Source organism: Galendromus occidentalis, unplaced genomic scaffold (assembly GCF_000255335.2).
Source record: "Galendromus occidentalis unplaced genomic scaffold, Mocc_1.1 scf7180000077477, whole genome shotgun sequence".
NCBI classification, from domain to species: Eukaryota; Metazoa; Arthropoda; class Arachnida; order Mesostigmata; family Phytoseiidae; genus Galendromus; species Galendromus occidentalis.
The window spans coordinates 894,294-920,533 of NW_003805465.1; the positions used below are offsets into that span (position 1 = coordinate 894,294).

At 52.7% G+C, this 26,240-nt stretch overlaps 1 long non-coding RNA gene across 1 annotated transcript; it reads left to right on the plus strand.

The window, feature by feature from the left end:
* The first annotated feature begins 3,063 nt into the window (after positions 1-3,063).
* On the plus strand, positions 3,064-26,240 carry LOC100905243 (uncharacterized). The gene is made up of 16 exons (XR_003777116.1): positions 3,064-3,354; positions 5,078-5,143; positions 6,455-6,542; positions 9,433-9,546; positions 10,696-10,795; positions 14,335-14,538; positions 18,810-19,082; positions 19,920-20,067; positions 20,197-20,342; positions 20,875-21,039; positions 21,482-21,743; positions 22,031-22,120; positions 22,770-22,881; positions 23,037-23,095; positions 25,135-25,239; positions 26,091-26,240. It is a non-coding gene; the product is annotated as an uncharacterized LOC100905243 (long non-coding RNA).

Here is a 26,240-nt window from a genome sequence, read left to right on the forward strand (position 1 = left end):
GTCATCCGCGGTGCTCGTTGATGTGAACGAGCACCTAACCTTTGGAACGAAAGGAAGTTTCCGGTCCTAAGGTGAGCACTAGCGTACGCGAATCCCCGAAATTCTCGAGAGCTTACATCCAGAGCTCCTCTTTTCCAGAGACTCGCAATCAAGGATCGTTGATGAGAACTGACCTGTAGGAAGCCGTGGATTGATTTCCCCGATATTCAAGAATCCGTGTGGTGCGTTAACAAGACGAATTCGCAGCTGCACGACGTCAGTGGCGTCTAATGTCGTCGGGAGAGAAGGCTGTAGCGGCGTGAGACTGCCGCTTTTTCTTCAAAGTGCTCCTTCTTCTCCGTACGCTCACGCGAACCTTGCCGTCGCTGAGCCGAGCATCGCATCGATGATTGCATTCAGCGAAACTCCGCGAGTGTTTCCTTCCAATCAAAAAGCAGTCGACCCTGGCAGCATCTTTTGCCGGACAATGTTTGGATTGACCCGCGGAACCTACAATGTTTGTACACACGAACTTCTCATTACGTTTCATTGATGGCTCCGCATTCTCATCGGTGGCCCCATCTGTTTCTAGATTCGGCATCGGAGGGAAAGTTGAAAGCTTCGATCTCGCGAAGTTCCCCCAATGGAATTCCGTCACCTCAATGTGCGAGCGATACAAGTTACCTTGCTAAGACTGCTAAGTTGTCTTAGCTCGACAAGGAAAGGACTCAACGTCCACACCGATGTCGAATCTCTCTCTTGACGCGGAATAAGATAGCTGAAATGATAAATAGGCCGGCCGATCGCGGGAGATGACGGCATTCAATGTAGGTCGTGCGAGATTCTCTATCACGTAGCTGGAGATCATCCGTTCATTAGCGGTTTGGAGGAGCGAACGCGTTGTTTGCTCTCTCCGACAGCGAGCGCTTCTCATTAAGGATGTGGGAAGCCGCCAGGCAGATCTCCGCGTCGAAGACGTTAAAAGAGCTCCCATTGGCCTTGTTTTTTAATTCGATAGGAGGGACGTCGTTCCACGCGGAGAGCTCGCTCGAGAAATTATTCCCTCCAATCGAATCAAGGGAGAGAAGACTTCGAATTCCTCGAAATTAGTTTCTCCCCCAACTCGATTCCCGAGTCCCGGATGAGGTGGACAGAGCACACGCTCGAGTTCCACCTCCGTTCTGTGTCTCGTAAAATCAACGCCGACGACCTCCTGAGCGTGAGGCTGTGAACGTGTGTCGAGTTCCCCGGTCACGGAGCACTAATGACAGCTCGCTGCGCTATCCCCGGCGCATGGGAATTCGCCCGAGTATCCCCAAGAATTGGAGTCCTACGACTCTCTTTTTGACTACGCACTGTACAACTGCTCGAGCTGTACTTATCTCCCCCCGAAGGTCCGGAGAAGGGATTATATGGCTGAACGCCACAGCTAATCCGGTGACCAAAACTCGATGCGAGGAGTTAAGTGAACGATTGAGCCAATTAGCGCGGGAAAAGCTCACTGGCTTCGACAGATACCTCCGCCTGTCGAGCAGGAATCGACGGGGCCGTGTTAGAGGGGTCTCAAGTCTCAATGCGAGGTTCCGAGGAAGCCCGCTCCCAGGTCCCGGTCAGCGCCAGAAGCTTCCGTGAAATATGCCCAATCTAGGCGAATCATTTACTGCCGGCCATCCTCAACCGAGGAAGTATAGTCATACAGGAAGGGAGGGAAAGGTAGAGTTCATGGAGGCATCAAACTGCACTCCCGGGCTGATTCGGGAAGTGTCCTTAACCGGGGCGGACACCGGAATATCTAGAAATCATCACCGTTTGGGTACGTAACGGTAGACCCTACCGCTGGAGAACAGCCCCATCTCAAAGCTGGAGGCCGGCAATCCGAAGTGCCTGCTTCGGATTGTCTTCATAAGGATTCGAGGTGAACATAAAAAGTTGTGGATACAACAAAGCCCTTGTTCCTTTCGTGGGAGCATTCCTCATGAAAACGTCGCCGAACCCGGTGAGCTGGAAACTTCGTTGCTGAGTTTCTTCATTCGACCGAATCCCTGCCGAGGGTCCTTTTCGGGGGCGTTGTGAATCTCTCGGAAGTTTCCCTCGTTGAGGATCCGGTATCTCGACCCCATCCATTTTAAGGATGTTCCTCCAATCAGCCCGTTCTGAACTCTCGGGGAATCCCGGCGCTAATCTGCGATTACCTAGATGGGGATGACTTCATTCTGCGATCAAAGAAATGGGTCTCCTGCTCCTCGGCCCATGAGGTCCGAGATTGGCCGTGCCCGACCATGAGGGCCGACTGGCGTGTTCGCTAGCGGCGACGGCGGATCGTCTGCTCGCTTGGCATACGGCCAAAGGGAGGAGGCGTTCCAGGAGGCGAAAGGACCCTCCAGGGTCGTGCATTACCTCAGAGAAAGGTTGCTCATCATAATGCTGTTTTTAGCGTTTTCGGACGATTATTGACACGGCTCAAGGCGAACACGATGGTAGACGTGTACTCTTCCAGTGAATCCGTCAATTGTCTTCAGGTGGGTGAGCGAATGGCACGAGCTTTCTCCGCAAACGGCAAAAAAAATACGTGGATGACCGTTCGTGACTTTGTTTATCTCTTGAGCAGAGAACTATCTATCGGTCAGCCACGTAAAAAGCAAGAGAGATCGGTCGAGTAGGTCGGTTGGAACCAACAACACACCGCATGACCGATCCTGGGAACGGCAGAAGCATTTGCGCACATCTTTTCAAGACACAGCAATACACTGACACTGATTCTCCTCGGATCACCCCACGAGTATTTGCCCCTGTATGTTTCAGCAGCAGAATAGCTTGTAGCCGATGGACCAATCCGAGCCAGGTGCGCAAGCAGTCGCCGTGAACCGCGGGCCGACCGAGTCAAGCAGCGTACGGCCTTTGTCAGGCACCCGTTGTTGTCCTTGTCGCCGACAAGGTCCTTGCGGCGGGGGTGGTAGCCGTCGTGGTTGTGGTGCGGCGGCGGCGGATCAACGTCGTTGTTGTTCCCTCAGAAGCTAGGGTCCTTTCCCAAGCGGGTTCTCCACCCGTGCAGCGGCCTGCTAGCGGACGGGCGGGCAAGGCGGGATGATGGAGAACAAGGAGAACTACTCTTCCCCTCTAGCTCCGTTGCCGTCCTCTTCTTCAACGCCGACCATCGCCAACTGCCTTCAGGAACAACTGCAGCGGCAGCAGTTGCCGCAGCCACCAACACCTCAGTGTCTGTCTGATGTGGATCCTCCAGCGCAAGCCCCGGCCCATTCCTTCCACTACCCACCAGCTCCGGGAGGAGTCTCTCACCCCCAAGTTCCCTCATCGGTCTCTTCCCACAACATTCGCCACTTCCAGCAGGAGCACCCGAGATCGGCACCCGCCAAGGTGGGTCTCTCCGGCTTCCGCAGCCCCGAGCGAACGGGCAATTTGTGGAGTTTTGTCTGAATGAACAATCTGTGAATTGGGAAACATCGATGGAATTGGTTTGTGTTATCGAACTGGTCGGTTGACATCGTTCGCCGGTGTTGTCGAGGTTCTCCCGACCGTGTCATGATCACTGGATATGCTTTCGGCAGCGGATGACACTAGCTGTTCGAGTGAGAGGTGTTGTTCACTATGTGCTATTCTGGTACTTTGTTGCTCTTGCGAAGATTTGATCGAAATTATTGTGAGTGCGCCAACGAGCGAAGAGCACCAGCGAGTCGGAATTCCGCGAGTCGTGCCGTTGCTCGCTGCGACGTCTTGTTGGTGGTGACAGCCATTCGTTGCTGATTTCTGGTCGATTCAAACTGAGGGACGAGGAACAATAAAACTGGAACCTGCGAGATATATAACGAATAGTAGCCCTCTACGCCGTTGTGGGTGTGCAACGTCGCCGGCTGCCGCGACCGGTGTTCAGGTGTGGCCCAAGTCGCTCAGAATCGCCGATCACTCGATCGAATACCGCGATTTTGAGCGCTTGCTTCTATTTCTGCCTGGAGCCACTTCCAGAGAATGTGTCTGTCAGCCTCAGTGAGTTTCTTGTCGAAATGCTCCTTGACTTAGGAGGCGTTGATCTTGTTCACTTTCTGTATGCGTTCCGATGAACCCATTCCTCTAGTCCTTAGAACCCTTTCCACGACTACCACGGACTCGAACGAGACGGAAGCGACAAGTATCCTCATTAGGATCGTATCGATCACGTTTTGCGGTACACAAATCAGAGAGCCCTCATTTTTAATGGAAGAACCCGATTGCGTGACCACTTCCGGGCCTCTATCCCTGCTCATTCCGCGTTCGGACCGCGTACTCAAATATGATTATAGAGACTCGTAGACGTCTGCGTGAGGGTAAAGCATTTTTTCCGGAGGAGATCGATTCCTTCCAGATTCTCAGAATGCCGTGGGCAGTGCCCCCCGCCGGACCGTTATTGGTTTCGGGACGACTCTGGAAAAGTCAACCCGGGAAACATTTGAGTCCTCTTTGTTCTCCTCCGCTGTATCAGATGTCACTGTCGAATCCTTACGACGGATACCCAGCAGACGTCGCGTCGCCGTCTCGGAAGGCCGCACTCGGAATCCTCTCATATATCAATGCTCCCTTGACCCCAGGAGAAAGTCGAGGCATTACTGAGAAACTTTCCGGACGGAACCGTCCTGCGTCCGGCTCAGGCTCTGTTCCTTTCTCGTGAGGTCGACCGCTCCCGGCAGATGTCCATCTCCTCGGAGAATAGTTTGAGCGCCATCAATCGATCAAATATTCCTCTAAGCGATTCCGTTATCGTCTGGTATCTTTTTTCGCTCGCTCGCTCGTTCACTTCGCTCGAACAACGATACCATCATCTACGTATCTGCATCGCTCACTATAATCGCAAGCACATGGAGACAACCGTCCGCGCTAGTCGTTCAGTCAATGTATCGTTGCTGTTCACTTCAATCTGAACGACAGTCCACGAATGAATGTTCGACCTGGCGATTCCGACTGACTGTTCATTTGTCTGAATCTAACATGCTCACATTGCTTCTCTGCTTGCTTCGCTTTGATTCGGTGGATCCACATCACTTATCACCTCACCTACCACGATAATGTCCATCACGATGCCAACGGCTCCGCCACTTCTCAACTCAAGCCGACTGTTCTCAACCTTTCCGTGGCGAGCCCAGCGAGCTACTCGTCGCATCGCAAGTCCGTAAAGGTAACGAAGGCACTCGAACCTCGAATACAAATCGACCGAAGAGGGCAGAAGGCAACGGAAGGGCTAGCGATATCCTCTCCGAAAGAACGTCCGACGACCTCTTCGCGAAGATGCCCTGGAAGCGAGTTGTTTCTGGGAATTGAGTTCATTTTTTCCGAATCGTTGTTCCTCATTTTCTCTCAAGTTCTTCCTTCGGATCTCGAGGCCTCGAGACATTATCCCCTCGGTCCGAAGCCCATCTCGACCGGGTGAGCGAGGGGCCGTGTACATATATCCTCAATCGGAACGACCACATCAAATTGTGGAATGGGGGATGGGGCGCCCTTCTCCTTGGCCTTCATCCCCCTACGCCCGTATACTCTCGAGAGCACCATCTCATTTGCTTCGAGGCCGGTTCAATAGGCGGGAGAATGTTTTCATGCCTCGCTACGTAATGAACCGAGGAATCGGCCGTTTCTCAGATAGTCCGGGGAACCGAGCACCCTGATCCGTTGATTGAGGTCTTTCGGTCGAGCGTTTCCACTTCCACGGGACGATGCTGTCCCCAGAGTTCATTGCTTTCCTTACTGAAATCAGACGCGATTTGCGAGACCATACCCTGCGGGTGACTAGAAAAGATCAATCATCATCCCGGGTTACGCGAATCAAATTCTGTAATAAAGAGATAATTTCGCGACTCACCGATTCCGTTCGGGAGAAATGCGTCTGCGAGGAGACGGCTGAAGCGTCCTCTGCTGTTGATGGAGACTTTGGGGAATTCGTATAAAAGAGCCGCAGTCGGATGGGACCGCCGGTTTTCTTCGGTGATGACGACGAGCCGCTACCTCAAGATAGACGTCTTCAAGCCCTCGATCTGGGCGTAGGATTACCTCTAAGGTGATGAGGAAGCTTGAAGAGACTCGAGGGCAAATGTTGACGTAATAGCAAACACAGCTGACGCACAAATCTGATTTTCATCCGAGAATCAGGAAAATGAGGTTGTACGGTCACGGGATAGGCTATGTCCGGTTCTTGCCCTACCCCACCTTTTCCCCGCCACTAATTCTGGCGTCTCGACCAGGAGGCCTGCTCAGTCGGAAGAAGTATTTCCAATAGTTCCTGATATAGCCCCGGAACCCTGTACGATTCCTGCTTGGTGAATGCGAAGGCATGGGAGGACCCACTTAGCCATTGCTTGTCGATCACCGTAGCGGGGCAAACCTTTTATTCTTCGTGCTCCTTAGTTCTCGATGGAACCCTATCCTTCAAGCCCGGGTAAACCGCCCCTGATCTGAATTATCTGATTAACACCGCTTCACGACATCCATTCAGGTCTATACAACGGCCGGCTCATCGAGATCGTGGGCCAGGACGCCCAGTCCCGTTAAATCATTCTGCACACCTCTCGGCACACCCGACTGTAAGTGGAACACGATTACCCTATTTTCCTCTCCTCTTGTCCGTCCTCGTGAGTGTTGCATCGTACCTGTATTCGTCCCCTATGTGAGTGCGGATATTCCTTTCGGGCGTATGCTTTCCGTTCGCCACGGAAGACCTGCTTCGCGCATCGTTACATCGACAGACGCGGCTCCTATCGATACTACACAGCAAACGAGTCGATGAACAATGCATGCGCCTAGTTGCTGTGAGGAACCCAATGCCGCAAGACGGAGTCCCGCACATTGATTGTCTCGATGAACAGAATTTCGCGACGAAACGAGCGGTGGCAGCAGTATCTAGCTCAGAAGGCGCAAGCTCCGTCAATAAACTCCTGAAGAGAAGCGCCGATGTCGTAAATCATAGCTTCCCGCAATACGGGCTCAAGCGTGAAAAAGTTCGCCTTCGACAGAGAGAGCTCGAAATCGAAAGATTCCCTCCATCGCGTCTGAATCTGTCGACAGAACCTTCTTGTTCTTGGAGGCGCGATCGCGAAAACTATGATTTGATCCTTGTCCCTCGCGGTGAACGTCATCGGCTCTCGGAGCAGCTGTCGCCGCAGCGTTCTCGAGTCGACGTTTAAGCTTCGAACCGTTCGAGCTCACAACAATGAATAGTCGCTGTCTCTCTCGGCCTCGAGCGCATGCTCTCTGGGAAGCTCGTCGAACAATCGGAAACTTCCAGCCGGAATCAGTCTACGAGACAATCGGAATGATTGGTCGCCCCTTCTTGCTCGAGCCGTCTGCTTCGGCCGGAGCAGCGTTCTTCCTCTTTCCACTACTTTCTCCATGCCGATATGTGCATGGCTTTCACGTGCGACACGTTGTCTTCGTCCTCTCGAACCAGATTGCGTCAGAGAACGCATTCGTTCTCCTTCTTCATGCATTCATGGGGTAGGGCGCGCACAAATGTGAATCCGCTGGAACAGAACTATGACTCCCCTTGACGTCTCAATGTTCCTTCTCCCAGTACCCTAGTCGAAAAACTGGTTCTCGCCAATGGATCCAAACGACGGGGGGCATGAAAACGATCTCCTGTGCCAAATTGGGGATTCGGCTCGAGACGCGATTAGAGCCTACGCAAGATTCCAATCTCTGGAGAGGATCTCCAATCCCGGCTCGATTCTTAGCATCGATGCATGGCAGGTCGAGCCCCACCCGGTCCAGCTCGTTCATCCGCACTCATGTGCGATTTGGTCCTGAGCTCCATCTCATCGCAGCTCCCCTCGACGCGCGATTCTGACTCTGAGCGAATTGACTTGGTGGTAAGTCGGACTCGTCAACGCTTGTTGAGCGAACCTACGGCCGATGAGGTTGCGAATTCTCTATTCCGGAGCTTGGAACGGTAGTTCCTCAGCCTATGATGCTGTCGAGCCTGACTGCCAGTAAGCAGTCAGATGGAGGGAGGGTAGACTGAGCAAGACGGGTAATGCGGATCATTAAACACGAGAAAAGTTCCGCGAAGTTTGTCTGATCGAAGCTTGTTTTTGCATGACGATCCGTCAGCGGCTGCGATCCTTTGCTCCCCTGCTGCTGGTTCCGGAAATGGCGGCAACATGCTGAAACAAATGGGAGGATTCACACCGAGATAACTCGTGGCCCCCTGTGTTTTTTCCATGCTGGGAGCTTATGTTCTAGATGTGTGGGGGCTTTTGATACACAACACCTGACGACCTCATGAAGAAGAGCTTGAAGATTCGTAGCGACTGAGGAACGCTCCGGAAATTTCTCCCTTCGAAGCTCCACCCACACCCCTGCGGGACGTTTCGAGCGTTGCCGTGAACTCGCTTTATGGTCTGGGAAGATGGATCGAGATCCCATGATGTTTTCAAGCCACTACTTGTCTGGTGCTTTCGCGCCACGGGCCCGAGTTCGAATTTCGTTCGACTCGATTCGGCCGTCGTAGTTGAATTCCCTCGCTCCCAATCAGGAACGTGCCGTCCACGGTGCGTATACCGCTCACAGCAGTGGTCGGATATGGATGATGGAATCCGTCAGCGTGCCGTACCGAGAGTCAGCCGAACAATCGGAAGGTGCTGATCCTCGCTCTCGGCTCAGCCAAGCAAGGATCAGCCATGCGATTAGGGATTGGTGTGATCGAGTAGAGCTCAACGTTTGCATCGGCAAGACCTTCCTGCCGGCTCCTTGTTAAGCCACCGGGGGCCCTCGGGACCGCTTCGCTCTCTGCTCTAAAATTACAGCGACGTCAGCCGTCTCGGACGTTCAATGTGGCTGCTTGTCTTGTCGACTCGCCAGAGAGTCCTGCACAGCCTGTCGTTCTTTCCCGGTCCTAGCGTGACTCTGCCAATCACCCCGCCTGATTCTCCCTGAGCTGATGGGCGTTCTCTCCCATTCTATTCTTTTCTATTTTGGCGGAATCTCTCCCGGTACGGCCGGAGCTCTGGTCGGAGAGATTTTCTTAGCAACGTTTTTCTGTTCGATCGATAGTCTGGCGTGCTAAGTCTTCTGAAGGGTATCTCACAGGCGATGTCGCGTCTCCAATAAGGGGAGCTCATGGCTCGCGAGTAAATATCAGCGAAGGGCAGCGAAAAGACCGGATACTAAATACTTATCTATGTGCAACGGTGATGGGGAACATTGTGTAGCTGAATACCTTCCATCGAGGTAGACCCTGAAGGGAGTTGCTGCGGGGAACATACAGGATAAGTGCGGGACCGACAGGAACATCGTGCTTTCCGGCTCATCGCATTCTGCCTGAGCAGCGTTGTCTGGAACTGACAAGTGGCTCAGACTCTGACTACTCTCGTCCGCGTGTATAGCGTTGCACGATAAAATTCGGTGGGACTGATCATTTTCTGTGCCATTGAGAGAGGACCCAGTCACCAGGCGTGAATTATTCTTTCTTCTTTCCAGTGGATGAGCGAGGCAGCAATGGCGCTATATCTTCCAATGAGCCCCGTTCGAAATCCGCTCGGACATTCTACTCTTCTAAATGCCCGTCTTCGCCCATCAAAGTTCGTTCTGCAAGTAAGTTTCACTATTTCTTCCTAAGGTTCGCACTCTCTTGTTTTGTAGACATCGTAGCTAGCTGTACTGCGAGAGAAACATTTAACAACGAGCAACTTTTTCGAACTGTCTCTGGACAACAGTATGCGCATATATACGAGTTGAGGAAGCTTCAAGTCCCCGAGGTCCAGAGGAGCCAGGGCCCCTGTGTTTACCGAGAGAATTGATAGGGGAGAAACGCAAATCAGCTTCCGCTCGGGGTATGGGCGGGTTCTCAGTCGCAGAAAGGTCAATTCCGCAGCGCGGCTCGATGATTCCGCAGCCCACTTAGTATATCGCTCTCACGAGAGCTTTCATGCTCTCTGCTATCCGTCAAAGGGAGCAATATCTGTTCGGTGATACCCGAAACGTCTGTCCTCGGCGTAGTTAGAGGAGCTTGTGCCCGGGATATACCATGTGTAGGTATGAGGGACGTATGGGAGAGCCGACTTTCTGAAGAGATCAATATCCGTTATGGGCTACGGACCAACAGCTGATTCGTGGGTGCGCTCGATCCTGAGGGAACACCGCCTCTTTCGTGATGTGAAGACTGCGATAAAGACCGAGAGGAGCTCCCATTCCCTTCCAGCCAAGGGGGATCGCCGCGCAATCAGTTCGTCGTTCTCAGCTCTCTCTTCCAATGTACTCGTATCTCTCATTCGAATGCCAAAAAGACTCCAATCCACTATCGTTGAGAGTACCCCGCATTCTTCGAGCCATGTATCGTCTTGTTTTTCCGTCTTTGATCCGATTCGATTGAATAGGGCCCTCAACTTGATTGTCGACAATTTGGGAGGAGGCGTCGATGTGCGCTAGGAAGGATAGGAAAGTCTTCAATCTCGGCTGATCTTCCTGTACAGAGCTCCTCATTGCCAGGCTGCTCAGCGATTTGATTCGTTTCCGATATCACGCTGTCACCACAAGTCAGGCTAAATGTCTGGAACAGCTTCGCACGGCTTCGCGAATCGAATCCATGGGAGCGGGAACACTCTGTACAAAGGAAAACATTGGGTGGAGCCGAGGGATGGGATCTCATCCGTGGGAGCCCATAGTTGTATCGTGGAACGATCGTCCGAGGATTCGCTGGAGTACAAGGGAGACTTGAAGCAACTAAAGAGTATCTTGTTGCAGTTCTGCAGATCGTGAAACTTCCTGATGGAACCGAAGAAGCGGTCGTTAAGCGCACCCCGGAGGAGAAGCATCGGTCGCCTTACACACTATCGCTCAACAGGTGAGTAGCGACTTCAACAGATTGTTCTCCGCCGGTGACATCCGATCTCGAACATCGAACAGCCTGCATTTGTTCCGGCGCTCCGCTTCGGAAGACTTTTCTGTTCCTCGAGATCGTTGGCATAGTCTGATGGCAGGCGGATCTAGAGTCGAACTCCATGGATACATTCCAGCGGACAGGTCCCAGAGTATTTTCCCTCTATGAGAGGGGATTGTGCTCTTCTGTCGAGAGCTTCGAACTCATCGAATCGCTCGAACCTTCCGGAAGCGGAGACGATGGGGGACGAATCTATTGCCGGTACGCGGAGTTCTGCGAGCGCTTGGGAAGTCGTTCGCTGCGATGGAGGGGAAGCTCCAACCTAAAGGCAACATGAGCGACTCGGGTTGGCAATTCGACTTGAGGTACGCCATACAAACATGTCGCTCCGACCGTCCGGGGGACTGACACGGAAGAGATTTTCATCCTCGAGGACAGTGTTGCCAGGGAGGCTGATACAACTCCGCCGGCGTGGCCTCTGGTGTTGAGCTCGGGCTGCTCCTTTAGCTATTCTCCGTTTACCTCGTATTATCCGATTCCTGGCTCGCTGCAGATGTGGGCGACCGCTACTGTCGATATGATTTTGATGGATATCGACAGCTTCTACTGCCGTCGATGTTTCTTCGTTGAAACCTTTCACGGTGCCCTGAACCGGATATTACGTTGCCCATGACCACAAGATGTGGAGTAATTTTCAATACGGGCTGCTGAGGAATTCCAGCTCAACGAAGAGGAAACCCTGAGGGGTCTCTCCTGCTCGTGTCTGAATGAGCTCCTCCCAAACTCCGGGCCCGGACGGGGAGTCTTTCGCACGCAGAGCCTGCGCGGAAAGACAACGTCGCCAGGAACGTTCCATGCTCTTTCCGGTCAACAGCTTCAGGGACGTAATTTCAGAGAAGCGAGAGAAGTCCCGGCCGACTTCCTCTCGCCGACGGCTTTTGGCCTAATCAGGAGTTTCCATATTTCACGAGACGACGTTCTGCACGGTACTCCTCTCAGTCGGAAGCTCCAACCAAGGCAGTTTCTGCCGACACGGGACAGACTGGGAACGTCGGGTTTTCTCGTTTGTCACTGTCGTCCTCTCAAGCCTGCGGAGTGAGTCGCCCCCTACTGATGTCAACCAGGTTGGAACGGAGGAATAATCCGAACGAGCAATGGAATCGGAACTCCAGGAGAAGATGGACGCAGACGAAGAGAAAGACTTGATCTTCGCTAAGTTCGTTCCGCTCCAACATCTAATACGTGCGTTGCATCGGACGCGGCTCATTGGCCGCGTTTGTTCTGCTGATCTCCCGTCTGTCCGCTTCCGTATTCGCTCGGTCTGCATATCTTGAATGGCGCGCCTGTCACGTCGCCGCCGTCCCTGCGAATCGAGCCGGCGGGGCGTTCATCCGAATGGAAGAGACCGGCAGGAGATGGATACCGGTAGCCGCGCTCAGCCAGCCAAGTTGCAACGAATGAATAGGAGGCATGAGCCGTCGGCTGGTTGTGCACGAGAATAGGATGTAGGTCCTGGCCGAGCCGATATCTCCTGTCATGTCGGCCGCGAAAGCTAGCGCTGGATTAAAGTCTCAATTCCTGAGCCTTGGAATTCGACCACCGACGAGGCGAGCAAATCCGTCAGAAAAAGCCACAGATTAGACGCAACTTGTCATAGTCATAGCCTTCGAAGATCAACGCTCGTGCGCAAAGTTCTACCTCCCAATATGGTCGTTCATCACCACGGATCGCTAGCAGAGCTCCGCTAAGCGATGCACCCACTTATTAGATCGGTGCTGATAACGTAGTGAGCCTGTATATCCGAAACTTTTTCCTTTCGATGCAGGACTCCCGAGCTGACCTCGCAATGAAGAGTTCCAATTAGTCGGACGTCGACATTCGATCGTCCCGTCGATCCGGTCATTGAATCGCCGACTGACAAGAATCCGAACGGAAAGACGAAAGCTCAAGGAATCGGAAGGGGCAGAGGAGCCAGAGGTCCGCTGACGCCTGGTCGACACGACCCGTTTCCTTCGCGAGACTCTCTGGAGACATCTGACTGGTTGGGTAGGATGGTTTCGGGAAGACTCCGCTCCGGCACGCTCCCGTGCTCAGGGACGTTGTTCTCCGTATCTGGGCAGTCCATTCAGTATCGTTCGGGTTACCGGTGTCTATCTCGATGCTAGCTCGGCCATGGTCCAATTCTTTTCCCGCCTGTTCCTCCAGGATATCTATTCCAGGGCAAAGACGAGAGTCAACGGGGAACGGAAATCGATCACGAACGACTTCGATTGAACGCGCTGCCTAGGTCCACTTCAGCTGCGTGGAAGCACTCGAGTACTCGTGCATACGGAACGAACTCGCGACGTTTCTGTCGTCGGCGTATCCGAATGAGTTCGTTCGCGTGAACGGCTGTATGCATGGAGCGTAATAAGCGCGATACCATGAAAGAGTAAACAAGCAGCGCACGGAACCGAGGACGAGTTAGCGCCTGCGGGCTCGAAGCGCGGAGACCGCCATGTTGGGGGACACGAACAAATTCTGCGACTTCTCCAGCGTCGGCCGAAATTATCTGCAGGAACTCGCGATGCAACACTCTGTCGTATCTTATCTTAGGGAGAGCGGCGACGTCCAAACTGCCGTCCACTCCCCCCATTCCGCCAAGGACAGCAAACAGCAAGGGAGATCAGCGGGAGCATGGTCTCTTTCCGCATTGCGACCATGACGAGCTTTCCCCGCGACCTTTCGGTTCTTCTCTTGTATCCTCATTCAGCTGCGGCTCTCAGTGCCTTCGGCGTGTTCGATAGAGCTCATTGGACGACGCTCAGTTCACCGAGCAGCGTTAAACTAGAGTTGTTCGCCGATGTAAACTGCGCTCCAAGGGTAATTGCGTCGACTCCTGCATCGTTCGTTCTTCGTTGCTGCCTTGCACTCTAACCTCGCCAGCGCTCTTCAGAGTGCTACTTTTTCCGCTACACCCAGCCGCAGCGTGAAGGTCAATGACTTCCCAAATTATTTCGAGAACAGAGGCCCGACGAGCCGCCTAGCGATGACTTATGACGTACTAACGATAGGGGAACTCGACGGCTCCCGACGGTGCCGTCCCTGAGCTTTGCCTGCAACCGATGCTGGTGCTCCGACCTATCGCGAAACGCGTATGAAGATGAAATTACGTCACCCGCGAAGGTCCTATACGCTCGTCTCGACCATGTATCAACCCCTGACCCAATCAAAATGGGGGTCTGCGATTGAGAGGACGGCGGCCAGGCTTGTTACGATGTACTGTACTTCGAGAGACAACATCGGTTCGGCAGACAGTGCCAAGTGACGGCAGCTATCAGCCAGAGCAGGCCTTCCTGGGTCTGCGGTTGTGCGTAAACTGGAGGGGAATATCCCTTCTAATCTCGGCGGTCTCGGGGAGAGCTCCAAATTCTAGATTCTACGCGAGCAGGCCAACCGTTTCCAGGAACTGTACTCCCGCTCGGAAATCCTCACAGATAACGGGCGTTGATTTATTTTCGCAGGTGCAATCTTCATCAATGTCCGGTGATTCTCGACGAATGCGGTCTGCAGGTGATCTGCTACCGCTACAATCACATCGTCGAGGTAGATAACATGTCTCAAATGAAGCTCCTCTACGCGCTCGACCTCACAGCCAATCATATAGCGCAGTTGTCCAATCTTTACACCTTCACCAACCTCAAAGTGCTCATTGTTGCTCAAAATAGGTGAGTACGTGACGCCCCGTAGCGGCTTCTGATAGAAACATGCCCGAGCGAGACGCTCACGAGCCAATGAATTTTCTCACCGAGTGTTCAATTGAACACCGATCGCGATGAAGCGTGGTAGCGGGAACTAATCGTGAAGAACTCCCTATGCCGTCAATATTGCTCCGCGGCATAATCGTCAGCTACTCGCCCCATCCCGATGCCCCAACGCATGTATGAGCTCATTTCTCGCCTCGGAAGTTAGACTCGACGGCGGATGGCTTCATCCGACATCGAGGCTTTCGAAATCAGGATTATGTAGGTCCCTCCACGCTCTCAGGAATTCATACACTTCGGATTCATTGTCCCGCGATGCCGGTACAGTGCGACCTCACACTTGAGTCCCCTCAAGTTGAGTCGTCCTCGTACTTGAGTCACCTATTTCTGTCTGACCTATGGAACCTGAATTTTTAGACTTGGCCGCGTTCCGAGCGGGATATTATTCATCTGAGCAGATCTTGTTGATCGAGGATGGACGATTGAGTGATTCGTCGAGGAAAGAGCTGTAGTTCAGAGCAAAATACGTCATTTTTTCGCTCGCTCGTGACGATTCTAAATTGAGCTCGTAAGACTTTCAATCGGATCATGATATGTATTTTTCATCAGTTCAATACGTCCTCACAAGTGTGTCTTTTCGGCCGATCTGCAGGAGAGACCCATTTTTCAGCTACTCAGAGAACCTTAACTCAACATGAGTCGTTCCTCAACTTTGGTCGCACCGTGTGGCACCAATTGCTGACTCGACTTAAGGTTGCACTGTATAATTTTTCTGCGTGGATCCGGGGATCCCAACATGTGCTCCGCATGGAAACAGCCTTGATTGCCCCCTGCAGGGCCTTGTTCGCAGATGATCGAGTGCAGCCCGATAGCTCCTGATTATGCATCATCATGGATTATATAATACATTACTCGGAGTCCAGCAGCAGAATGAGTGGCCCTATACAAGGAGGCGGTGAACCATCCGCCTGGCTGAATTCACTCACCTACTCGGGCTATGAATCAGAGACGGTTACTGAATTCCTGTCCCATATTGCGGCTGAATCAGGCGCGGTTCCGAGAGCTCAAGATTTTTGAGTAGTTCCGCCTGTCATTCTGGTCGCTGTCGCCTGAGGCTCGCCGCTATTTATGGCATTCTATGAATATCGCGCCCGGCAACATCGCGCCCCCGAGGTGGCTCGGCGCGACGGCCGAGCGAATATGAGAGTCTATCCCGCCGTGTCTGTGATTGAACAGGCTCGATTCTCCACGGTGCGCAATAAGAGCGTGTCTGCGTCAGTCAGCGAGATTCCCCTGGATTCCGAAAGCCCGAAACGAAAGGGGCTTTCAGACGGCCGATGACGCCTGGAAGGCACTGCGAAGGTTCGAGTGCCTGAGTGAAAGCACAAAACCGATCTTGTAAGCCTATCGTTGCAATCTCCCGGGGTAGGCCCTGCTCGCGAGGGAGGTAGATAGTTATGCCGAAGGAATTCGATAGGGAGTAGTTGGGTAGGTAGAAGAATCGTTTCTTTGCAATGCTTGCAAGGAGATCCTCACGACCCGCCGGAGGCTATGAATGTGACGTGCCTGTCATGTATTACCATATCAGACGAAACCCCTCCACGTCTAGCTGATCGGTGGGTTTTGGAGGGTTCTCGCTCGGGACCTGCAGACCTTTTGAGAGCGGAGTTGCGGAATGAACAATCGAACGCCGCAGCTCTCTCCCTTCTTGATTCGTAACACGTAAAAGACTGAGATATCTGATGCGACAAGGAGTCATAAGCTCCCTCCGAGACGATGTTCCCCTGTCGAGAAAATCAACCGCCCGGCCTGTCTAATTCCGCGTCGGTTGTCATTAGGCTCCAAGGAGATAGCGATGGAACTCACAGGGGGAGCATCGGAGAGGGATCCGCTCTATTTATCATGTCATATAAGACATCTTCCAAGGTATAGCAGTCGGTTCAAGGCCCCCACACACGTCATTCAAGCCGCATCCGATCGTAGAATTAGCGGCTTGAGTGGCTGCGAGAGAATTTTGCCGCTTGCGCTGGAGATCATAGAAGCGAGTTCAAGTTTTAGTGCGAGCACTTCTAAGAGTGGAATGAAGAGCGTATCTGCCTCATTTCGTGCTTGACTCCATTTGAGAAAAGAGAACAGCAGTTCAGGCTACAACGTTCTTCCTGACGCTCCCCTTGGACTGCGCTGATCGCCTAATGTTCCTAATCGGCCCCTGATCCCTAATTCATGTGAATTCTCCAAAGGAGCCGCTTCCCATTTGACCCTGATGCCCCCTCCCCCCGATCTCTCGAGATCTTCCCATCGGCCCCTATCGCGCATCCCTATCTTACCTGCTCTGACCGTCTTGACTCGCTAATGGGAGGTCTCTCTCGTGTTCGGAAGCTCTTTGCAATCATCCTTTTGTGGCGCTCCTCATCTCATTCGTGGAACGAGTCGTCGAAGGTAGTTGGAAGGGTCTGCGGCGGATGTCGCTCGACGCTAAAAATTGCCCTCTGAGCTCTCAGGAATGTGTTTCCAGATGAGCCTCGGTCTCGCGTCTGATCGCGGAACAGCGAAAAATTCGAAACGCTGTTAAACTTCCATTAGTTCATCGTGGACGGTCGGTAGGCGGGCCCCGTTCCGCGCAGAGTAAACAGACTTCTTGTTCGGAAGTTATTCGGTATGGGCGCCGTACTGCGAGGAGTCACCCCTGAAGCCAGAGCTCGCTGTTTCTCCAGCTTACCTCCGCGAGGGACGGTTATCACTCCCCCCTTGCTTCCGTCTGGTCCCCTTGACATGAGAGAGAGGTTCACGATTCTGGAGGCGGTGATTAGTGACCACGAAAGGCCTTGACGGATTTTTGCGATCCTACGCCGGGTCCCAAGATGGGGAACAGGGCGACTCGACGTTCCTACGTCTCCTTCGGGTAGGAACTTAATATCGAGGCCACCCGCTCACGAGCCCCATAGATTAGGAGCGGTCAATACTCTGATATTTGCAGGAAAACAGATGACTCTTTCGAGAGGCTATCGGCAGCGTTCGCAAGGCACATGCTTCTGCGATCTGAATCAGAACTTCAAGAGGTGATAGAAGCCAGAGGAAACCTCGATATTTCCTTACTCGGACTTGATGTACTTCCGAAATTCTCGCGGAACGTGTTCTGCGCTGCCTGGATTGCATCATGAGCCTCGTCTCTTGACAGTGTCGAGTGCTCTAATAAGATTTGGGCTTTACTCGCTATCGGCCAGCTGCGCTCCGGTGCAGCGAGGACGGAGAACTAACGACGTCTTATGCAGAAATTCCTCGATACGTGCACTGCGCGACGTCGGCTCCTCGACGCAAGGTAGAGGAGTTGCTCTCTTCAAGTAAATTTGTGTTTGAATCGGCGGCGAAGGGAACCACTGGAAGGATTCTGAGAGGGAATCGACAAGAAAATGAGCGACCTTCAGGTACTTTCCGACTTGACTCGCGCCACGATGATCGCACGACTGAGCTCGGTATCGATATCGCTCGGAAACTGTGGGGTGTGAGCGGGAAGGCATTTTGTCAAGCTTACAACTTATGGCAGAGGAGTCCGGCTGGCGAGGGAAGAAACCTGTTAAAGGGACTGGTTTACGAGAGGTTTCCACAAGCCAAGTTCACCTTTTGTCGAAGAGCTCTCTCTCGAGGCTGTTTCCGCTGTCCGCCTCAGAGCACGGGCCACCGAGGGCTGAAGCACTTGCGCCCGACCTCAACATAGAGGTTCTTTCGAGATGTTCTCGACCGAGTGGAAAAAGGCCGGCTGACCCGCGGCTCTGATGCCCCTCCGTCTACTGTCCACGCATTCCTCAGAGGCCGCTCGGCTGATAAGAAAAAAATCTTCGACATTGGACTCGAAGTGAACCCTTTTTCATTGAACGTGAAGGGTTCGTCGACATCGAGACTAGCCCCGCATTCGGGCAACGCGCCGCATTTCCGGAATCTCGAGAGAGTTCGTGCCCTCGAGCTTTTCGCATCGAGGGCCGTATGCTCGGAGAGCTAAGTACCTAATAGAACTGAAACTTTAGAACAAACATTCGGTGCTCGATCCGGCTCGGGAGAGCGACCGACGAGCTCTTTCTCTGCTTCGCCCGCATCGAAACCTCCCACCAATAGAATCCATGCGCCATGGTGACCCGGCTTGGAATGGCTCAAAGTTTCGAACTTCTCGGGGCAATAGATCCGAGGAGCTGAGAGTTGTGGGCGAGCCTTCGCGATCTCACGCTTTCCCTTCTTTCCAGACTATCTTCGTTGGACGGTATTGAATGTTTGGAATCTCTCGAGATCCTCGATGTATCGGCGAATCAACTTCAGTGTCTCCCCGAATCGGCTCATCTGACTCGGCTCCATACGCTGAACATAGCCGAGAACCGCGTTGCGAATTTGAAGAATGTTTGGCACTTCCCCAATCTTGTCGAAATCAACGCCAAACGCAACCTAATCAAACAACTGGGCGGAGTAGAGTTCCTCGACAGACTTCACAAATTGTTCCTCAGCTGCAATCAAATCGAGAGGTAGGCTCCGCGACAGCCGGGCTCCAGATCTCCATCCCAGAAACCTCAATCCAATATTTATGGGATGATCCGAGGGTCAGCATGGTGGAAAGAGTTTCCGAGCTCGACTCCATCGATAGCGGCTCAGTCCCTGGGGAGCGCCATCGATTTCGCCGAGAATTCGGGAATTTAGACTGCGAGACTCGCGAAAACATATTCCCCAAGACACGAGAGAGCGGTTCGAGACTTCGAGGAAATATCGGTCTCGCCCCCTCCGGGCGGGAGCCTCGGCGTAATCTCAGACAATCTCTCTTCTCTGTGAGTCCTTCATGATCGCGCGGATCAACGGCACCGCGGCGTCTCTGAGATAATGATGATTCTAGTCCCCGGAGAGCGAACCCCCACGACGCTCCATCGTCCGCTTGGATTACCGCATTTACGTCGACGCTTCACGACGCCCATTATGGGCAATTTCCATTCGGGCCGGGAGCCGAGGAGGTGTAGATTCTCTTCATCGATTTAGAGTCGGGATCCGTAGTCTTTTCGATAACGACGAGGACATTAAATCGTCCTCGGGAGAATAACTCGAGCTTCAGAAACACGCTTAGCAGGGAGATTCGCCGTCATTATCCATGGGAAGCTTGGAACATTCCAAGCCATTTGAGCGCTTTGAGTCGTAACAAAGCCCGCTGCCGAAATAGTTCCCTCCATCGTGGACCGTGTAGAAACTTCTTTCGGCCCCCATTCTTCTCGGACCGGCTGCTCCTACCTGGCGGCAGTCATTGTTCGGCATATCAAATTCACGCTGGGGCCACAACTCAAAGAGCAGAACATTTGGAGAAAACTGTTTTTTTTCAGCCTCGATGCCCTGGGCCCTCTGTCCGAGTGTGGAGAGCTCTGTGAACTAACATTGAACGGGTGTCCTGTTGCTCAACTCCCTAGCTACCGGCATCATGTCATTGCGAATGTTGGCAATATTAAGTATTTCGATTACAAACCTGTTCTGGTGAGTCGCCCGTCATGCAGAGTCTCCTGTCGGAATCGATGAGAGGAGCCCCGCTCTAATCGAGTTTCACCCCAAATTATTGTGAGTAAAAAGGTGAATACGAACCATGCTTCCACGGGACGATTGCAGGATGATGAGAAAAAGTCTATCCGACTTGCGATTCGTCGAGAGGAGCAGCGTCGTATTTTTGTGTCTAAGATGGATCTCTTCGAGAAAACGGTGTCGAGGATACGGCTGTCGTGCAAAAGCTGGTGGAGCGCGCTCGAACCAGAAAAGTAGGTCCCAATGCTGTGATCAGCTAGAAGTTGCTAGAAAATTCCCATCCTGAGCTTTCTCGGAAGCTTGTCGAAGACTCGGAGCTTTACAGATTTTCTCAGCATCGCTCTCGTTCAGCAGACATCAAGAGATTATGTTGCCCTGAGACATGAATGTTGTACATACGATGGGTGGCCAGATGAGCGGTTTCGAGCGGTTTGAGAAACCGAGGTCCGAATATTGATGATTAACTCCATCCGCCCGGAAGACGATATACTTTTACTGCAAACGTTCCCAACTGGGCCGATTCAAGCGAGCATTGACTTCAGAAGTATATCAAGCGTATCGAGATTCGTTACCGTGGTCTGACATGTCTGGAGCGGGCAATGCGCCGATGTCTGAGATTGTTGAGAAGTGTCCGCAACTGCCCTCACGCATACTCCTTTACTGCCCCCGGGAACTGAGCGCGTTGCTTTAGATTTAGATTATTTCCTCCGTAGCGAGGTGTCCGGTGCGAGACAGGTGACTAATTCCCTTTCGGCATAATTTAAGAATGTCTGAGGAGGTGGAGCAGGCTCGTCGCTGCGGAATCGGCGTTTTCGTACACAGCGAAGCCGAGATGCGCTGTGACATCATCATGCCCACCCCAGGACCAGCTCATCAAACGACACCCACCCAAAGTCAAGCGACTCCGCCGTCGGCAACGAGTCGCGCGAGGTGAGCTTTGATTCCTCCCATACTCAAACGATTTCGGCCCGGAGAATGCGGACGAAGAGTATCCAGAATAATTCAGGAGGTGCCCGTCGCTCCGTCATCCCGAGAACATATCATAGTGATGATGATGGATCCGTCTCATCCATACCTTTCCGTGATGATCGCTTTCTGTGCTATGGTATCCGCTTTTGACTCTCATCGATGAGTTCGATCTAATTGAGGGAATACGCAGGTTCCCGCAGCTCACTGCTACCATATCTCCTTGAATTATTTGCTCCGTCAAGAGACCTCGGAGGGATTCCATCAAGGACATGTTGTGCGGCACGAATGATGGAAATGATCCTCGGGACAGTGTTCCCTGGGGCAACCCTCATGAAACTCATGCCTTGGGTTTCAAGAGTATCGAGAATTCTCGCTTGTCTTCGACTTCATAATTGATTCACAGTTCGGGGACCAGACACTCGTCGGACCGTGCCACGATCCTCGAAGAGCTGACGCACAAGATCTGCGATATGGCGGCTTTCCAACTCCTGCAGTTGAGTGAGGAATACGAGAAACTATCGCTCTGGGGACCTGCCTCTCTACTTAGTGCTCTGGTATCTCCTGTTGTTATATACGATCGCGTCCAGACCCTAGTCCTTCACTGCGCTCTGCTTACCCAGGGTGACACCTTTTACAATCTGCTCACAGTGCTTCCAAATCTGGCGGTAAGCATGAAATATTCATCGGATCGACGACGGCCGACCTGTAGAGCTCAATAGGCGACATATAGATTCCGATTCTCGGATAGAAAGCGTTTCGAGGCTTCCAGTCTCGGCCGGGGATAGATTCGGAGTTTGATTGAAGATTTACGTTCCTGAAGTTCGATGAACTGACCGATACTTCGCTTCCCCGTCGAGCTAAAGCATCTTCAGCGAGCCTGCTTGCTGAGAAGGCGTTGATGGTATCAGCGACACATCCACGTCATCCTGTAAAGTGAGATTCGAATTTCCAGGAATTGTTGATAGAGGACTGCGCTCTGCGAACCCTCAGAGATCTGTCCATTGTTTGTGATGCAATTTCCAGAAGTGCCGACCACAACAAGGTAAGCTTCGAATCCCCTCTTGGCGAAACCCACGAGCAAGGCAGAATTCTCTATGTTCTTCCGCAAAAATCGGAAGCACTCGATCGTTCCGGAATCCCTCGCGGGCTGATGCGCTCCGCTTCCGTGATCTGAAAATTGCTCTCTTTGTGGATGTCTGATGCAGGTGTTCAAAAGTGTCGGAATGGCAGGGGAGGTAGTGAAGTGCGGGGAATTCTGGACACATTCGTTCGATATGAGAGTGCAAGTGACCTAGTCTTTCGGCGCCCAATCTTCCCAGTCTTCTCATCGCAGAAAAGTGCATCTCTCTCAAAGTCTGATCGCCACGGAAGTTGTCGTTGAGTGATTCAGTCGAGAGGCAACCGATTATTCGAAGAGCGCTCTTCGCTGAAGTTCACAACCGGTCCGGTCACATTGCCGACCACTGCCTTTGAACCCAGACGGGGAGATGCGCCTGAGCCTAATCCGCTGAGATCGAGAATATTGAGCGAAGTCTCGATGAGCGAACGATTAAAGATCCTCTTCGAGAGTGAATAAAGTATCTCTCATTCAGTTTTGCGGAGACTGTACCGGATCATCCTCAGGGAGCTCAAGGGAAATTGAATCGGAATCTCAGAGCAGAGGCTAACGTGAGGTTCCTCATTTACTCCAGGTTTGTTCCATGATGATCACTGACATCGTTACGAGGACGTGTCAATCGGCCACCATATTGGCAATAAGGTGTCTTCCAAATAGGATTATCACGTTCAACTCGAATGTTGTGAGTATCGAAAGGCTCGATCCTCGGCATGCAACTCCGTTGGGATCCTTCATTACTGAGGCCCCTCTTCCGCGGTTATATACCATCTCCGTCTGAGGAGAATAGTGGTTCATCTCAGGCTCTAAGGACTTCAATTTTTTTGTTGCTTGTTCGCGCCAGAGGCCACGCCGGAGATTTCCGTAGTCCGCTTGATGAGGTCGTGTCATGGTCACTATTCGGCGAGCTCGACCGTTGAGAGGAAGATTGAAATCTTTGGAGCCGAGAGGCTTCCGCGCTCGACTCCTCGTAACTCGGATGAGATCTGCTAGTCTCACCCCGGTGCAAGAGACGAACCGTTCCGAACTGAGCGGAGACTCATCAAGCGCAGGGAGTCAAGACGTCTGGGATCCTGAGGTGTCTCTTGGAGAGAGGGTCAGTCTTTTCCTTCGGGATCTGCATCGTTTAACGTGATGTTTCCGGGTGCTTACTTCACTCTGCTGAATACAGGGCGCTCCTGTGGGTTCACGAGCCGACGTGGATAGCGGCTCGATCACGTACCAGCTTCGCGCATCAGGCGGCATTGGCGACGGAGGCAAGGCCTCGAATAGCTCGCGAGTGGATATGAATATTGCTGTGAGTCTCGCTGAAGCTACCAGATTCTAGTGTGCCTCGCTGGAATCCTGATTTCAGTCTGAGCGCATTCCGCCTTAACCACGAAAGGGGGTTTCGCCGGGAGAGTTCCATCGTTTTGGGAGTGTCTCCAGCGATTCAATCGGCACCCAGTCATTTCTGGACGGTTTTGAAGGAGTCCTGCGTTTTCGAATGCTTCTCCGTCCTCCGATCCCAAGGGGTCGGAAGTTAGGGTTAGCTCGGAGTACCCAAAGTCGTCTCCGATTTCTCCATGGACTCAGAATTCAATCGTCCACATCACGAGCAAGGCTGTGAAAGAATCTGACCCATACCGCGTCTCGCAGACGTGTCCGTAGACATTGCGAGGCCATAACCGAGGCTGACCACGGTCTGACCCTCCCCCTCAGTCAGTGTGGAAAGCATACGTAAGTGGAGAACGGCACATTGAGCCACAGTGTTAGCAAGGCTCCTCTGTTGATTTGAACTCGTTTGAGCACAACCTGAATAAACTCGACTGTGGTGGAGCATTGTGTGGCGAATCTTCGCATGCTTCGAGAGGAGCGCGGTGCGATTTTTCGCGATTCTTGCGAGAGAGGACGTCTTGGACGAGACGGCTTGTATCCTGGAGCCGGATTGAAGTCCAAGAACCCTTCTGCGGAACATTGCCTCGGCAACAATTTTCTCCGAGTGTGGACGTGATCGGAGAACGACGAACCATTGCTTCGGAAATGCCTACGCATTGCGCGAAATATCGAGTCGAGTCGACCGATCCGAAAGGCGCCCGAGCAGCTCCGCTTCTGAAGGTAATTTTCGACTCGTTCACCAACCGCCATGAGAACTTTCTCCTCCAGAGGGTCTTAATCTTCCCTGGGAAAGCCGCTCGGAAGTTTGAGCGCTCCACTCACGGAACACTCGATCCTCCAGGGAAACGATTTCACTCGTCTTGAATCTCTGAGGGTGGAAATTCCCACGAGACTTAGGTCTGATCATCTTTTTGTCCCCGGCTGGCTGTCTCATCGATGCAGCCCGAGGGACTCGAATCTGCCCCCTGCCAAACCAAGAAGCTCATTTCTTTGAACAGAGCTTTCGCGAATCGGACTCCGGTGCTCGCTTTCTTCGAGCCAGTCGGCTGTATCGCGTGAAAGCAGAGTCTGCAGATAGCATTAGCTCCGAAATTGGCTGCAATTGTTTCGAGACTGGATATAAGGTTCGGAGTGAACTTTTTCTGGGCCTCCACCGTGGTACTCGCGGGAAGCTCACACCCGCGCCCACCGTTCGAAAAGCGACCTTTGAGAGGTCATCACGAAGCGATCCTAGCTGCAATCAGGGTGTGTCCGGCGTTCGGGGTATGATTGAAAACGTCCTCCGTGAGAATGTCGAGGCTGACACCGCTGTCACGGTTGTCCAACGGAATGCTATTGATTAGCAAGCGGATACGGTACACGGTAGGCGTTTCGGTTGGCTTGATCTCAGGCACGATGCCAGATATTCAACTCGGGCTCATCTCGAGTGAAACTTTCGGATCCCACAAAAAGGTGATTCCCTGAGCGCGTTCCAAACGTCCTTGAACAGCGTAGGCTGGGAGCGAGTTTCGCGATCGCATTCTGATCGCATGCAGAGCTAACCAGTTCCATTATCCTTCTCCCAGGTGACCGAAAGTCAACGTGAGGCGGCTCTTCGATGCTTCCCCTCGAAGCCCCAAATAATCCCCTTGACCAAAAGTGAAACCATCGCGAAAGAGTCGGTCGTCGGGGTGAGTGTGATCACTGCTATTCGAACGTATTGATATATTCCGGGGGCAGACGTCGTTCCACGCTTGAATGGATGGCGAAAATAGTGAAAGTGAGACTATCGGCGAGAAAGACTTCGTCGTGAACTCTCATCGGGACCGCCGGGATTCGCTGATCCTGTCCTAGACCGTAGCTTATGTTAGAAGGAGCGAGGCACGCGACCACCGATCTGTGGAAGGACACTCTCGAGGCTCCGGGCAGCTCGTGAGTCATATTCGCCCCTAGATATGCATACGATCAAAACGGCCGTGTTCTGGCTCTTGCGACGCATATGTTCACGCTCGATCGCCTAGGTCATTTCGAGACGTCCCGTTCGATGGGCGACCCGATGCGGACCCCAATCGGGTCCCGAACTGTGTTTTTCGTCTCATCGATCCTTTACTTAAGTCCTCCATGCGTGAGGGTTGATAGATGTCGGGATAGAAATAGATATTAGACTTGCATAAATACTTCGCGATGACTGAATGGGTTTGCTCGAGCTGGACCGCGTGAAGCCCCCGGTCGCGAACGTGCGAACGCATTTATATCACTCCAGCCCCATGTACTCTAACTAATGAGGCGGATTCGGCCTTCGGGTTCTTCGACGGGGCACGATAGATGTACAAATTGGGAAGAAAGTCGGAACATCCATGCAATTAGCACGGAAGTTCAGGAAACTCCGGATTTGGGTCATTGACGTCTCCGCAATTTCTCGATAAGTCTTATGCCTCGGGAACATCCCGATCGGGGGGAATAACTTCAAAAATGCATGATGGCTCAGCACTTGGACACCGTGAGTCGTTTCTAGGTCGAAATCAAGACTGGGTGATTACAGTTGAGCTCAGGGAATGAATGCATCTTGTTTCAGGAGGGCTCTGCCATCCTCGCGTCCTGCGTGGCTCGTACCCAGGCGCTATACAATGCCTCGATCCTATTGGAAAATATGCTGATTATGTCACCCAGCAGCCCTCGCGACTCTCGCTGA